A 17,268-nucleotide genomic window follows, 5' to 3' on the forward strand; every position below is an offset into this window, starting at 1 on the left:
AGTATAGATGGAGAATAGAAGGGGACCAAGAACTGACCCTGGAGGAACCCCTACAGTTAGGGATGGGAGGGGGAGTCTCTATGCCTCGGTTCCCTTATCTGTAAAACGAGGATTCAATGCTTGTTCCCCTTCCTATTTAGTCTATGAGCCTTATGTGGGACCAGAGTATCTTGTATCTTATATGACATATAGGAAGCTCTTAACAATTACCATTATTATTATTACATTTATTAAGCATTTACTGAGTGCAGAGCACTGTATTAAGCGATTGGGAGAGTCCAGTACAATAGAGTTGGTTGATACGATCCCTGGCTTTGGGAAGTTAAAGTGTAGTAGAATTCTTTTGCATTCTCTAATAAGCAGATGACACGCAGATCTACATCTCCGCCCCTGTCCTCTCCCCCTCCCTTCGGGCTCGCATCTCCTCCTGCCTCCGGGACGTCTCCACCTGGATGTCGGCCCGCCACCTAAAACTCAACATGAGCAAGACTGAGCTCCTCATCTTCCCTCCCAAGCCCGGTCCGCTCCCAGACTTCTCCATCACCGTGGATGGCACGACCATCCTTCCCGTCCCGCAGGCCCGCAATCTCAGTGTCATCCTTGACTCGTCCCTCTCGTTCACCCCACACATCCTATCCGTTACCAAGACCTGCCGGTTTCACCTCTACAATATCGCCAAGATCCGCCCTTTCCTCTCCACCCAAACGGCTACCTTACTATTGCGGGCTCTCGTTATATCCCGGCTAGACTACTGTGTCAGCCTTCCCTCTGACCTCCCTTCCTCCTCTCTCGCCCCGCTCCGGTCTATTCTTCACTCCGCTGCCCGGCTCATCTTCCCGCAGAAAGGATCTGGGCATGTCACTCCCCTTCTTAAACAACTCCAGTGGTTGCCTATCGACCTCCGCTCCAAACAAAAACTCCTCACTCTAGGCTTCAAGGCTCTCCATCACCTTGCCCCTTCCTACCTCTCCTCCCTTCTCTCTTTCTACCGCCCACCCCGCACGCTCCACTCCTCTGCCGCCCACCTCCTCACCGTCCCTCGGTCTCGCCTATCCCGCCGTCGGCCCCTGGGTCACGTCCTCCCGCGGTCCTAGAACGCCCTCCCTCCTCACCTCCGCCAAACTGATTCTCTTTCCCTCTTCAAAACCTTACTTAAAAATCACCTCCTCCAAGAGGCCTTCCCAGACTGAGCTCCTCTTCCCCCTCTACTCCCTCTGCCATCCCCCTTTACCTCTCCGCAGCTAAAGCCTCATTTTCCCCTTTTCCCTCTGCTCCTCCACCTCTCCCTTCCCATCCCCACAGCACTGTACTCGTCCGCTCAACTGTATATATTTTCGTTACCCTATTTATTTTGTTAATGAATTGTACATCGCCTTGATTCTATTTAGTTGCCATTGTTTTTACGAGATGTTCTTCCCCTTGACGCTGTTTAGTGCCATTGTTCTTGTCTGTCCGTCTCCCCCGATTAGACTGTAAGCCCGTCAAACGGCAGGGACTGTCTCTATCTGTTGCCGACTTGTTCATCCCAAGCGCTTAGTACAGTGCTCTGCACATAGTAAGCGCTCAATAAATACTATTGAATGAATTGAATGAATAACCAAACTCTGACCTGGGAGCTTTGAACCACCATGACCTTAGAAAGAATTGACTTCTGTTTGACTTCTGTTCCTCCCCTGTCTCATCCAATTCCCCTTTTTTTATAATATTTGTTAAGCATCTACTATGTGCCAGGAAATGTACTAAGTGCTGGGGTAGAAACAAGCTAATTAAGTTGGACCCAGTCCCTGTCTCACATGGGCTCACAGTCTTAATCCCCATTTTATAGATGAGGTAACTGGCCCAGAGAAGCGAAGTGACGTCTAAAGTCTTACAACGGAAAAGTGGCCGAGTCAGGATAGGAATCCTTCTGACTCTCAGGGCCGTGCTTTCTCCACTAAGTCGTGCTGCTTCTTTTTCTTCTCTCTACCAAGGTTCCAAACTGAAACAGATTTCCCAGATGGATGTTCTTTTCCAACCTGATGGCAGTGTCTGTCCCTCGAGGTTGGTGTAAGCAGAAACCTCCATGTGCCCCTCTCATTCTAACTGGGCATTTAGCCGAGCGTTCGATTATGCTAGCTGAAGCCAAGGGGTTCAGGGGGGCTCGTATGTGCCCATAATGACTAGCTGTCAGAGAGATTCATGGTGTCCTTTCAGTGAGGGAACACAAACAGATGAGGGTAATGGTGGTATTTTTCTGGCCCCTTAATTAGAACTCTGATGTGGAAGAGAGGGACCCACAGCTCTATATTCCATCATTGCCGTGATGGAATAGGCCTGAGATCTCCATCTGCGTCCTGAATAAACAGCCGATCCTGAGCTCAGCATTCCGATCACCCGGATCTGCTTTCATCTCACACTGTTTATCCCTCTTCTTTTGAGCTGTTTTCCGGTCCTCATCTCATAGCATTTCAAATGTTATGTCTTATCCCATGTGTTCCTCTCTTTCTTTCTTATCCAGATTTGCATAAATGCCTTCCCTCATCCTGAGAATAACATTCCACCCTTTTTTCCTCTGTCCAGACTCCAGCTTCTTGCAGACCTTTATTTTCATTTTGAGGAACACCCTAGGGGCCCTCCCTTTAAGAATAGGTGAGGGCTGGGGCCTAATTATAATAATTACGGTAGTTAAGCACTTACAGTGTGCCAGGCACTATACTGAGCACTGGGGTGGATACAAGTAATCTGGGTTAGGCACATTCCCTGTTCCCACATGAGGCTCACAGTCACAATCCCCCTTTTACATATGATGTAACTGAGGCACAGAGAAGTTGTGACTTGCCCAAGGTTACACAGCAAACAAATGGCAGAGCTAGGATTAGAACCCATGACCTTCCGACTCCCAGGACCGTGCTCTATCCACTACACCATGCTGTCCTCTGATTTTCAGGTGTGTGTGCCATAGCACAGATTTTTCAAGCAGGTTCCAACTTTTTCTCCCGACGAACCAAGGCAGAGCGGGACATAAAAGGCAGAGGGCTTTGGCCCTCTTCTGTCACCACTCTTGGATGCCTCACCTCCTGTTCTAGACTGTAAGTTCATTGTGGGCAGGGGTTGTATCTGTTTATTATTATACTGTACTCTCCCAAGTGCTTTGTAAAGTGCTATGCCCACAGTAATTGCTCGATAAATATGATAAATAAAGGTATCAGAACTAGGTTTTAACAGCCACTTCAAGCCTGTGGGATCTTTGACTAGGCATAAGAGGAATTCACTGAGTGAAATTTTCTTCACCTAAGATAGATGCTAGCCCTTGAAAGAGTTTCAAATTCCTGGACCCCCGATGCTTCCAATTGGCTTGTTTCTTGGAACTAATGTGCCCCTGAGCTGAGCCAGATTGCTCCCCAATTTCACCAATAGAAACACCTAAATCCTACCCCTCTACATAACTTAAAGGAGACTCTAAAGATGATGAGAACAGGGGGAGGTTCTCGCCTGCTGAACTCAGGAAGTGTTCTCTCTTCCTGAGTACAATAGGAAAGAGGAAAAAGTAGTTATGCTGAGAAAGGCAACAGTGATATAAATACTTGCTAAATTGCACTTCATTTACAATTACTTATCAGACGAAGTTCATTTAAATGCAGTATAATTAGAACCGAAACCTTGATTTAATCTGAACGTTATCAGACACAGACCTCACCGTCTGTTATGTTCAGGAGCTCTTCCTCTAGATAACTTCTGAGGAGAGAAGGGAAGAAAGGAATCCATTTTGGAAAGGGCGCTGCTGTCTGAGAGTTGGAACCCCCTTGGAACGGCTCCTCAGAAACCGCCAGTCCCATTTTGGCCCACGGCACCCATTCATTCTCCTTTGCCGCCGAGGATAACAGACCCTCATTAGCCAACAGTGACTTATTGAAAATATAATTCATCCTCCATGGCAGACTTCATAAACCCGGAGCCCGAGAATAGCAAAGTACATAATATAGGTTCAGTCACAAGAGATTGATTATCACTTGTAATGCATCCTCAGAGAGCCTCTTCATATAGGATATCCCATCAAGTCTTACCTGAACCCTGACTTTATATAAGGGGAAAGGGGATGCTTCAGGCAACTTGTCTGCCCTGAAGAGCTGCAGAGCCATTTGCTGCTTCCCCTTTTCTTTCCCTTTGTCTTCCACCTTTAACAGTTCATCTTTCAGTTTGTCCTGCATCCCTAGGCGGCTTCCCCTCAACCCAAACTTCTTGGTTTGTCTACCTTCACAACCGTGGCCTTATCGACTCATCTCTCTAGTTCAACTCACATATTCAAACTATCACCAGATCCTGTTGTTTCCACCTTCACGACATTGCTAAAATTTGCCTTTTCCTCTCCATCCAAATGGCTACCAAGCTGATCCAAGTTCTTGTCATATCCCTCCTTGATTATTGCATCAGCCTCCTCACTGACCTACCTGCCTTCTGTCTCTCCCCTCTCCAAACCGCACTTTCCTCTGCTGCCGGATTATTTCTTTTAAAAAAATTCAGTCCATGTCTCCTCAAAAATATCCAGTGGTTGTCCATATACCCCTGCATCAAGCAGAAATTTCTTACCATCAGCTTTACAGCACCTGATCACCTTGCTCCCTGTTATGAAGATTGCTGCTCCCTCTTATCACCTTGCTCCCTTCCTCCTACAACCTAACCTGTGCACTTTGTTCCTCTAATGCCAACCTCGATCTTGTCTACCTCACCACCTACCCCTTGCACACCACGTCCTCCCTCTGGCCTGGAACTCTCTCCTCATTCATAACAACAGACTGCCACTCTGCCCACCTGCAAAGTCTTCCTAAACTCATGTCTCCTCCAAGAGGCCTTCTCTGACTAGGCCCTCATTTCCCCTGTTTGTCCTTTCTTTTGCAATATCTATGTACATTTTGCCATTGTACCATCAGTGCCTTGTCGATTTGATTCCCTAATCCCCAAAAACCATGGGAAGCATTCAAGAGTGAACTAGTCAGTCCTGAACCCTAAGAACTGGGTGTTGAGGCTTGGGGGAAGATCAAATATTCCATTTCCTCCCTGAGATAGCAAGTCTCCGATATTGCAGCTTCCACTCATACAGATCACTTTGGAACACTTTCTGGATGACTACGCAAAATTCCTCTCAAATGCCTAACAGGGAATCTTCTTTCTCCTCATGGCTCTGGAGTTTCCTTCCATTTTAACTAAACTCCTCCTCCTGGTCAAAATCCTCCCCTCTAATTGGAGATGCTCCAAATGATGTCACCAGTTCCTCTCTGGTAGCGGTTCTGAGGAGTGAATCATTACTGTGTTCTAGAAACTGTCTCCTTTTCTATGGGTGGGGTAGACTATCACATTTATGGACACTCTTGTTTTATGCCGTCAAGTCTTCTCCTACCCATAGCAACAACGTGAACACATCTCTCCCAGAACGCCCCGCCTCCATCTGCAATAATTCTGGTAGGGTAACCACAGAGTCTTCTAGGTAAAAATACAGAAGTGGTTTGCCATTGCCTCCTACCGTGCAGCAAAATCTTGAGTCTCAGGCCTTGACTCTCTCCCATGCCTCTGCTGCCCAGCATAGGTGAGTTTCGACTTGTAGCAGATTGCCTTCCACTCGCTAGCCACTGCCCAAGCTAGGAATGGGTGGGCCTCTGCTTGACTCTCCCTCCCATAGTCAAGACTGATAGAGTACTGGAAACTCTCCAGGTGCAACCCTGAGAGGGAGAATGGGCAGTAGATGCTCAATAAATACCAAGGAATAATGTTATGAGGATATCATGGCAGTGATGATGGTGCTGAAAATGATGGAGGGCTAGGTGTCTGAAAAGATCTTTCCCAACTCCACCAACTTCCGATTTAGCAAGAAGTAGCAGCATTGCCTAGTGGAAAGAGCACGGGGCTAGGAGTCAGGAGACCAGGAATCTCATCCTGTCTCTGCCACTTAACTAATCTGTACCTCAATTCCCTCATCTAAAAATGGGGATTAAATACCCATTCTCCCTCTCCCTCAAATTGTGAGTGCCAAGAGGGAAAGGGCTTGGACCTGCATCTGATTTGATTGTGTTACATCTACTCCAGCACTCAGTACAGAGCTTGGCACGGAGTACGAACCTAAAAAATACCACTGTATTCACATTGTCACAGAACAGAACAAAACACTACTACAATAATCTAGACTGTTTGTTGGGGGCAGGGAAGGTGCCTGTTATACTTAGTACAGTGCTCAGTAAATACCACTGATTGATTGATTAGCAGGTTGGTTTTACAGGACTTTCAAATGTTGCCAGATGACTTTATTGTTATCTGCCTCAGAGTACAATCTATTTCCAGAGTCCTCCCTGACACCTTTCATTATCCCTCTGTGCTCTAGAATTTTCCCCTGTATTTTTTCTTCCTTCCTTCCTTCCATGGTAGAAGAACATTATCCCTGGTCATAAACTGTGGAGGCTGGTCATTAGGGGCTGATTTATAAATGTTTTACAATGCCGGGCCAGCCTGTCGGCACAACATGACTGCTATAATGTTTTGATGCCTCATGCTGCCACAAGGGCTGTCGTGGAAGGGCCAAGCCTGGAGGAGAAGGGGTGTGTGTGGTGAGGGAGTGTGTGTGTGTTATGGTACATGTGAGATGGTGTGAATGAAAAACTTATGAAATTTTTAACAGGTTTTCTGATAGATCTTTCTTGATGTTGTTATTCCTATGCATATACTAACAGTAATATTTGTTAAATGCTGCCTATGTGTCAAACAGTATGCTAAGTGCTGGGGTTGATGCAAGGTAATCCAGTCTGGCACAGTCCATGTTCCACATGAGGCTCAGTGTCTAAATAGGAAGGAGGACAGGTATTAAATCCCCATTTTACAGATGAGGGAAGTCAAGTGACTTGCCCAAAGTCACAAAGAAGGACAGTGGTGGAGCTAGAGCTAGAAGCCATGACATCTGATGCCTAGGCTCATATTATTTCTGTTAGACCACATTAGTAGACACAATCCCACCATGAATAAAAATTTGTAAGCCCATCCTCAAATCCAGAGGACCTTGATATGCATATTTTCATCAATGAGGAGAACTCTCGACATTTTCTAGTAATGAATTCGGGCAGCCATCCCAGGTCATTGCATTTATCCTAACCTTTCCTCTCCTCCTTGAACCCTATAGGCTAACCCTAAAGCATGGGTTTGCTTTCATGGTACAATTGGAGTATATACATACCTATTCACCTCTCAAGGGTCGCACTTGGGGAGCTTCCAGTACTCCACCAGTCTCGACTATGGGAGGGGCTGTCAATCAGAGTCATACCCATTCCATTCCTAGTTTGGGCAGTGGCTAGTGAGTGGAAGGCAATCTGCTACAAGTCAAAACTCACCTGTGCTGGGCAGCAGTGGCACGGGAGAGAGTAAAAGGAGGAGACTCAAATTTACTGCGCAGAAGGAGGCAATGGTAAATTGCTTCCGTATTTTTACCAAGAAAACTCTAAGGTTACACTACTGGAATGATTGCAGATGGTGGTGGGGCATTCTGGGAGAGATGTGTCCATGCCATCGCTATGGGTCGGACATGACTTATCAGCATAAGACAACAACAACAACATACCTTTTAATTATATATTTTATGTTATAAATTATTTTTGTATATGAATGTCTTGCTCCATCTTTAGACTGTAATTTTTTTGTGGGCAGGGAATGTGAATGCTTAGTTTGTTGTATTGTACTCTACCAAGCATTTAATAGTGTGGTCTGTATCTGGAGGGTGCTCAATAAATACTACTGATGATGATGATAATGAACTGGTACCCTGACTTCTGAACTTAGGGAACTAATGTTTATGGTAAATAAGAAGCATAAATTCAGAGCCTTAAAAAAAGATTGGAGTCAGAGTACTTCTATTTGTGTCTCTGGTGTGTGAACAGACAATATTCTGTATACATTCCACCGGGAGATAGGGAGGGGAGGGAAAGAGAAACTCAGAGAGAAAAAAGACAGAGATCAGTGGATGAGAAGAAAAATGTTTGGTGAAGCAGAGCAAGAGAGAGAGAATTGATTGAGATGGATACTGCAGATTGAAGGACAAATGTAGAGGCTTATGGATACAGAGAGATTCAGTGGATGTATAGCCAAGAAATAGTCCAAGTGAGGTACTGTGGATAGACAGTCACAGATGCCATGGAAAAAAAATGCCTACTTTGGACAGACAGAGAATTACAGAAGACATTAGGGATATAAAGATATAATTAGAGAGATAGATTCTCTGGATATAAATAGAAAGAAGCTGTAGATAGATAGGAACTGCATGGAGGTAGATAATGTGGCAGATAAATACTGGAGATAGACATACAGACACTGGAGATAGATGCTGTCTGTAAATAAATACATACTACGTCAATACGTACCACACATCGAAGTTTCTGATGCTTCTCTATTTATGGATACTTGAAATTCATTTCTGAGGTACTGCACATTTTCTCAACTGAAAGAAAAGCCACTGAGGAAACCAGTAGCTAAAGTGCTTGATTGCATTTAAGAACATTTAGCAGATTAACAGTAGCCACATTGCCATTTAGCCCCTGTTAAAAGTGCCCATCAATCAATCAGTGGTATTTTTGAGCGCTTACTGTGTGCAGAGCACTGGACTAAGTATTTTGGTACACAGATGGCCAAAGCTGAGAGTAAATGATTTTTACTCTGGAGATGGATTGCTATATGTGCCCATGAGGGGACGGCTTTATTCCAAAGACAGATCTCGGTGTAATTATTCATGCTAAATTAGGAACTTCCACCTTTTCCACCTTAGTACTCAGTGAAAGAAAGTCTTAAAAGGAGAAGTATTTTTTTTAATGAAATAAATGAAATCTGTAAAGGGCTCACCATTTGCCAAATACTGTACTAAGCAGTGGGGTAGATACGAGGTAATTAGGGTGGACATGTAGATCTGTCCTACTTAGGGCTCACAGTCTAGGTAAGCAGGAGTAGGATTAAATCTACTTTTTGCAGTTGAGGTAACTGAGGCATGGAGACACCTGCTTCTCAATAGTTGTCATTATTAGGGGTAAAGCATTAGAAATCCTAGAATGGATTTTGAGAAGCAGCATCATCTAGTGGAAAGAGAATGGGCCTGGGAGTCAGAGGACCTGTGTTCTAATATTGGCTCTGCCACTGTCCTGCTGTGTGACCTTGGGCAAGTCACTTAACTTCTCCATGTCTGTCTAACTCATCTGTAAAGTGAAGATTAAGATTTGGAGCCCTATGTGGGACAGAGACTGTGTCTATCCTGATTACCTTACATCTACTCCAGAGTTTAGCACATAGTAAGCACTGAACAAATTCCATTTAAAAAACAAACAAGAACAGAACAAAACAAAGCAACAACAAAAAAACAGGTATCTGGGGGTTGGAAATTATTAAGAAGAATCTTTTAATTGGAAGAGCCGCATTGCTGATTGGAAAAAGCACAGACCTAGGACTAAAAGGACCTGGGTTCTAATACACTTCCCTGGTGTGTGACTTTGGGCAAGTCACTTAACTTCTCTATGTTTCAATTGTGAGCCCATCTTCTAGACTGTGAGCCCGTCATGGGGTAGGGAATGTCTCCATCTGTTGCCAAATTTTACTTTCCAAGTACAGTGTTCTGCACACAGTAAGCGCTCATTTAATGCGATTGTGTGAATGAATGAATAAAACTGTAAAATGGAAGATCCAAACCTGTTTCTTCTCCTACATATGCTGTCAGCCCCATGTTGGACAGGAACTGTGTCCGACCTTATTAACTCGTATGGGAACATGTCTACCAACTCTGTTATGTTGTACTCTCCCAAGTGCTTAGTACAGTACTCTGCACAGAGCAAGCACTCAATAAATACCACTGATTGATCATATCTACCCCACTGCTTAGTACAGTGCTTGACACATACTAAGCACTTAAATACCATAATGATAATTAATAACAAGTATTAGCAGTTTTATTGAGAATCAGACTCAGCCCTTACTTTTTGTAAATGACAACCACTTGGATAAGACCAGAAGGGCCTTTGTAAGGGCTTGTGATTGGATTTTAGGATTTTTTGAGAGCCTATCATTAGAAGAGGAACCCACTAACCCCTCCCATAAACAGCCCATTCAGTGGCTCTGCATCAGACTCACCATGTCATTGTCTTGAATGACAGACAAATCACTCATTTCTCCAGAGACCAAGAAGAGGGCACAGGCCTGCATACAGCACTAGGTCAGACAGCCAAAATGAAGTGGAGAGATGAGGTAATTATCCAGACGATTTAAAACATTTCTCTCCCCCAAAGAAAATGAACTACTGAGGGTGAAAATAGATTTTATTTCCTTTCTTTGATTTTAGTGAGCTATCTTAACTGGAAACAGCCACGGGCAGACTGGCTATTTACTCACTTTTTATACATTCCCCGAGGACAATTACCCAGTAGTCCTTTCCCCACTGAAACACTGGTTTGAGTTCTGAGCATGCTTGTGTGAGGGGTCATTTCTGTGAGAGGTTGCCAGAAGTGGGAGAATCTTTTTCCACCTCTCCCACCCCTTAAAATCATATTTTTGGATTCCCCCTCCCCTCGGCCCAGCACACTCACACAACGTCTTTGGTGCTTCTGCAGTCTCCGACTTCTATTCATTCATTCAAGGCCGCTACTGATTGTGCTGTTCTCTTCTGCCATTTGAAAAGAGTGAAACTCTTCAAGGATATCTCTAAGCATTTCCATTTCCTTTTTGCCAAAAGTAAGAATTTATTTAACTCATTTCTTTCATACCTGATACCTGTAGATCTTCATACATAAACACACACACACACTCCCACGCATGGCCAGACACGACAGTCTATTTAAGCTCCCTGCCAACGAGACCTCCGGAGCCTACAGATCCATTCAAGGCTAGAGAACAGGTGATTATGTATTTTTTCATGGCTCCCCTGATCAAATCAAATGTGAAATTAGCTGCAAGCATTTCAATCTATTTCCAGTAATGATGCTGAAAGTTATGGTGGCCGTGACGGATGCTTTCTGAGGAAGGTGCCAATTGAGTCTGGATCATGTGGTTGGAAACTTCAGGAGGGTTCCTGACCCCACCTGCCAGGAAAGTGATTAAAACATGTTCAGGTTAAGTGAAGATTGGTTGGGAAGTGGAGTGTAGGGGCTTTGAGGGTTTTTTTTTCTCTTTGGAAACAGCCAATCACTAACTACAAGGTTGCATCAGGTAATAATAAAGAACTGTTATAGGTAGGCATTTTCCAGTAATAAGCAAGAAATATATTGGTTTTTCTGAAGGGTGAAGAAAAACATGTTTCATCTCAAGCACAGGAAATGGGCAAGTTGGAGTTTAAAGAGAACCAAGGCAAATCAATCTTTGTGAATGTAAATTTGTAAGTAGTCATCACTGTGGGGAGTACTGATAGGTAGTTAGCAGTGTTTGGGAGTCATAAAGGAGCTATGAGGCAGCAGGATTTTATGGGAACTATGAGTCCTATGGACTGTAAGCTCTTTTAATTTTTTGGGGGCATTTATTAAGTGCTTACCATGTGCCAGGCCCCCTTCTAAGTTCCGGGGTAAATACAAGGTAATTAGGTTGGACACAGTCCCTGCCTCACATGGAATTCACACTCTTAATCCCCATTTTACAGATGCGGTAACTGAGACAAAGAGAAGTTCAGTGAGTACCATAAGGTCGAGGAGCCAGGATTAGAACTCATTTAATTGGTGATTAAATAAATCCTCCTGACTCCCAGGTCCATGGTCTATCCACTAGGCCATGCTTCTGCTCCTTCCTTGTCGGAAGGGATTGGGTCTACCAACCTTATTGTACTCTACTTTCCTAATCACTTAGTTCAATGTTCTGCATACAGTAAGTGCCCAATAAATATCATGGATAGATTGAGGCAGCCAGGTGGTCTTCAAGAAGATTTACTAGATCTGCTTGGTCCAAATCCCTGGGGCAGGATTAGGTCACTGTAAAGGCAATCCAGATGATTTAAAACATTTCTCTCCCCTAAAGAAAATGAACTGAGGGTGAAATTAGATTTTATTTCCCTTCTTTGATTTGAGTGAGTTATTTTGGTGCCAGAGTTCAAATGATTGCATCTTTTTAGTATTTTCTTTTTAATTTGTAATGAGAGGTCTATTCTTAGGGTGAAGAGGATTGGATAAATGCCTAGGACCTAGCCCTAAGGGGCTCCATACCTTCATGCAAATGGTCAGGGAGAAATCAGCCACTGAAACTACAAACTCATGGGTTTGTCTCACAGAGAAATATTTTGGGACTGAAACTATGAAACTGGAAAGTAGCATTTCCTCTTTCTTTCTCAAACTCTCCCAACAGAACCCCTTGCACCAGAGCTCTATCCTGACCCCTGTGGCTCATAAGAAAGGCCTCATGTTCTTTTACCATGTTTGATCAAAGGACCCAGCATCCGCTGAATCAGAATTGAGGCAACCAAAATGGAAGTGGCTGGAAATTTACTTCGGGAGGTTCGGTCAAGGAGCCCAGCTTAAGCTTGTCTGTTCCACAGGCATCCTGGAGTAGATAAGGAGGGAGTAAAAAAGGAGGAGCAACTCTCCTCTTTGGGAAATTCAACTCTTGGACTGATTGCAAGAGACTGTACACTCAGCTGGCAGGGTTCATATCTTAAGGAGGACCCAGGATATGTTCGTTGTCCATTTCCACTTCAGTAGAAGCAGTAAAAGACAGAGGAAATAAGAGACCACCAGATGAATCAGCAATGAGAAAAAATGCCTCCAAATGTTAGCTGGCTCCTCTTGGGAGACAGTAGGATGGTGGTACTTTTTTAACTGGATGGAGAATGTCAGATAACCCAAGTCTATCATTTTTCTGACCAGGCTGATGTCTGATCTGATTTCTTGAGCTTGCCAGTTTACTGAAGAAGTAATGTAGAGAGTATTCCAGACAAGTTTCAGGCTCTTGTTAACATATACAATAGAAAAATCCCAAGTTGTCCATCCAGAGTTACTGAAGTTGGTTGGCAACCTCTTGAGGAAGCAGCAACCCCAATTAGCCCCAAAGATAAATTATTTCTTGATCTCAAATATCATTACATAGGACGTGTTTTCCCTTTATGTTAGACACATGGGAAACAGAAGAGACCAATCCAAGAACTGATCGACTCAGGGAAAAATCACCTAATCAACCTTACTTAGCATCCACAAGGGCTTAATTTGAAGTGAAAGAGGTGCCAGGGTTCAGGCAATTACATATTTTTAACATTTTTAAATTTGTAATGACTTGGAGTGTGCAACGGTTTGATCATCATTATCAAGGACAATAATTCCACCGCACATTTAATCATAACTGGTTTATTTGAGAGAGCTGCCAACCAGTAGAATACAATGGGAGTGCTCAGTGTTTACAGAGTCTAAGATGTTTGCACATCTAAAGTATAGAGTGCATTTTCACTTTCAAAACTTATTTTCTCCATCTTTTACTACCTCTACTGAAGTGGAAATGGGCAAAGAGCATATCCTGGGTCCTTAAGGGTAAGCTGAAAGGTGACAGGGCTATGGACTGCCAACTCCAGGGGTGTCAGGGATGAGTGTTGGCATGTTGGCACAAATCCAGCTCTGGATTCCACCCTCAGAATGAGGACCTGGTCTGGCAAGTCACTGCTGAATCTTGTCTGTGTCTTCCAGAAGTAGATAGGTGCTTTTTAAATTATTATTATTTTATTGGGATTTGTTAAATGTTTACCATGTATTAGGCACCATGCTAAGTGTTGGGGTAGATACAAGATATTGTATGGTATTTTGCTTCCCCAAGCGCTTAGTACAGTGCTCTGGACACAGTAAGCACTCAATAAATACGATTGAATGAATGAAGGAATGAAAGATAATTAGGTTTAACACAGTCCTTGTTCCACATGGGGCTCAAAATCTAAGAGAGTGGGGGATTTAATCCCCATTTTACAGGTGGATTAACTGAGGCATGGAGAAGTTAAGTGACATACTCATGGTCACACAGCAGACAAGTGGCAATGCTTGTCAAGAGGGCCTTACAGTGCTGTCTCATTTTGCTGCATATGCCATAGCCAGAGAATAGACAGCTGAATAAATATTTAATCAGTGATTAAATAAGTAGACATATATAGATATATGTGTGTGTATATGTGTGAGTGTGTGTGTGTGTGTTTGTGTGTTGGTCTCCTCTGTCATAAGTTAAGTTTATTGTGGACAGGGAATATGTGACTTCTTAATTCTGTATTTCTCAAGTCCCTAGTTCAGTACACTGAATCAAGTACACTCTCGACAAATAAAGCTACTACTAGTACTGCTAGTACTACTATTGCTACTAATAGTATTACTGTTGCTACTCCTACTAAAAGTGGCTGAAGGAAAATACCCAAGTGCTGAGCTATGGATGCTCGAGGCCCAGCCTCCTTGTGTGAGTTCCTGTTTTTCCTGGACTGTGGTTAGCTCAACTCAAGCCACCTCTCAGTTCCTAGAACGAGATCCAAACCAGTAACTTTAATTAATCCTGAAGATCTTTGTCCTAAAAAAATCACAAGAATGTGAAATTTCTCCTCATTCTCCTATGTGGTCAGCTTCATCTGTTATGTCCACTAGACATGGAAAATTCCTTAATCAAAGGCGACTTGAGTATTTGGCCTAGTGGAATTTTTTTTGTGTGTTTCACGGTGTTGCCAAACCGCTGGTCTCTGTGATGGGTAGGGTAGGGAGACGGGAAGAAAAGCATTTTGGCAGTGAAAAGTTTTTGTTGCTAGTGGAACAATTCATTTTCCTTATTAAGAACACAGAGAATGTCCTTATCTTCTGCTACTGCTTCTGAGAAGCTGAAAATATAGAAGCAGAGGTGAAAATATGGTCTTTCCCTTTCACCCGCTGAGCCAGATGATTCAATTATCATTCAGGCACACCTATCAGCAATATATAAGAGAGTTAGAAATCTTACTCCTTATGATGGATACCATGGGATATTAATAACAGGCATAAAATTTTTAGGAATTCAGAGCTTATAAAAAAGTCCCCAAGATGAGCTTCAAACAGTCTTCTTGGAAATGCTCCTTTTTTACACCCTGGATTACTGAGGCTTTAACTGTTTGCCTCCGGAGGGATAGTGAATCAATCACACAGTGATATTTATTGAGCACTTATTGTGTGCAGAGCACAGTACTAAGGGTTTAAGAGAGTATAATAGAATAGAGTTGATAGACATGTTTCCTGCCCACACTGAGCTTAAAGGCTTACAGTCTAGAAATAAAAACCAACAGTGTAGTAGTAGAATTAATATAGTAGCAGTAGTAATAATTGTAGTAGAAATAGAAGTTATAATAATAGTAATAATAATAGTATAGTCGAACTACCAGTATTAGTAATAGTAGCATTTTTTGAGCTCCCACACAGTACAGTGCACTGTACTAGATACTTGGGAAGTATAGAATTAGCACTTAAATTAATGAGGGTGTTTATTGAGTCCTCACAATATACCAAGCACTTTACTAGATACAGGATAATCAAATCGGACACTGTCACTCCACAGGGTTCAAAATCTAAGAGTGTGGGAGAAGAGGTCTTTTATCCACATTCTACAGGTGAGGAAACTGAGGCCCAGAAAAGTTAAGTGACTTGTCTAAGGCCACACAGCAGGCAAGTGGCAGAGCTGGGAATAGTACCCATGTCTCCTAAATCTCAGTCTTGTGCTCTTCCACTAGGCAGAACAGCATAGCTGCCCACAAGGATCTTACACTGTAACAGAATATCTTCTCCACCAGAGGTAGGTTGCTCAGATCAAAAGCAGAGGTTGCTGACCCCTCCATTCCTCTTCTCCCAAAAAGCTAATCTCATCAACCAGTCTCAGCATGCAGTAGGTACACATGTAGCCATCTCCAGTTTATACTTAAGGAATCTAGAATTACAGTTTGGTTATGGGTTTATGACTGAGGAGAGGCTTTAAGAGATGGTAAAGGTGTTTAGAGAAGGAGTGTGGCCTGGAGAAGCAGCATGGCCTACTAGAAAGTGCACGGGATTGGGAATCAGATGACCTGGGTTCCAATCTCAACTCTGCTGCTTGTCTGCTGTGTGACCTTGGGCAAGTCACTTAACTTCTCTGGGCCTCAATTTCCCAATCTGTAAAATGGGGAATCAATAGCCTTTCTCTATCCTGCTTAGAGTGTGAGCACCCTGTGGGACAGGGACTGTGTCCAACCTCATTGATTTCTATCTTCCCCAGTACTTAGAACAGTGCCTGACACATACATAGTAAGTACTTAACAAATACCATTTAGATGATACACAGAAGGTGTGGGATTAAAGGTAGCTCTGAGCAGGGATCAGGAGGATTGGGTCCTAGTGTTAGCTGCTTTGTGACCTTGCCTAAATCACTTTTAATCTAAGGATATTTGTTAAGAGCTCAGTATGTGTCAGGCACACAAACTTAGCACTGGTGTAGATTTCAGCTAATCAGGTTGGTGACAGTCTCTGTTCTACATAGGGCTCACAGTCTTAATCCCTATTTTGCTGATGAAGGAAGTGAGGCCCAGAGAAGTTAAATGACTTGCCCAAGGTCACCCAGCAGGCAGGTGGTGGAGCCAAGTAACATCTCTGTTTCCTCACTGATTCCTCAGTGAACAGAGCACAGGCCTGGCAGTCAGAAGGACCTAGGTTCTAATCCTGGCCCTGCCACTTGTTTGCTATGTAACCTTGGGCATGTCACTTAACTTTTCTGTGCTTCTGTTACCTCACCTACAAAATGGGGAATAAGATCCTAAGCCCCATGTGGGATATGGACTGTGTCCAACCTGATTATCTTGTATCCACCCCAGCGCTTAGTACAGTGCGTGACACGTAGTAAGCACTCAACAAATACCCTAAAAAATACAAACTGGGCAGCACTCTGTTTCCAGCAGGATGGGATCTGGGAAAAATAGGAAGATGGGTCTAGGTCTGAAGATCAGTGTAGATCCATTAAAAGAGATACCCATCAGTGACAACAGATGAAAAAACCTTCAGAGCTCTTGGGTAAAAGGGTCTATATAAACCCATAATTACTACCACATCCATCAGGATGTATAGGTTATAGTTAAAGATCTCCAGAGAAAAGAATCACATTCAATCTCTGGTTTAGAGTTTAACTACCCTCAGGCAAGACTATGAGTCCAGCCTCCTGATTTCCAAAGTGGAAGTCCAGTCACTTTAGACCACACTCTTACCATCATAAATAAGATTGAGGTTGGAAATACTCCCAGCCCGTAGGCTGAGACTAGGAGTAGAGTCCGACCCTGTAGCTGGCAGGGCTGTTGACCCATGTGGTGAT

The 17,268-nt window shown here is 43.5% G+C and overlaps 1 protein-coding gene and 1 non-coding gene across 2 annotated transcripts in view; one reads left to right on the plus strand and one right to left on the minus strand.

Moving 5' to 3' along the window:
• Positions 1 to 17,268, plus strand: part of AGBL1 (AGBL carboxypeptidase 1) — a 631,789-nt gene that overhangs the window by 593,839 nt on the left and 20,682 nt on the right. The window lies entirely within an intron of this gene.
• On the minus strand, positions 5,571 to 5,703 carry LOC114812739. The gene has a single exon (XR_003760390.1). It is a non-coding gene; the product is annotated as a small nucleolar RNA SNORA7 (small nucleolar RNA).

This window comes from Ornithorhynchus anatinus, chromosome 5 (genome assembly GCF_004115215.2).
Source record: "Ornithorhynchus anatinus isolate Pmale09 chromosome 5, mOrnAna1.pri.v4, whole genome shotgun sequence".
NCBI classification, from domain to species: Eukaryota; Metazoa; Chordata; class Mammalia; order Monotremata; family Ornithorhynchidae; genus Ornithorhynchus; species Ornithorhynchus anatinus.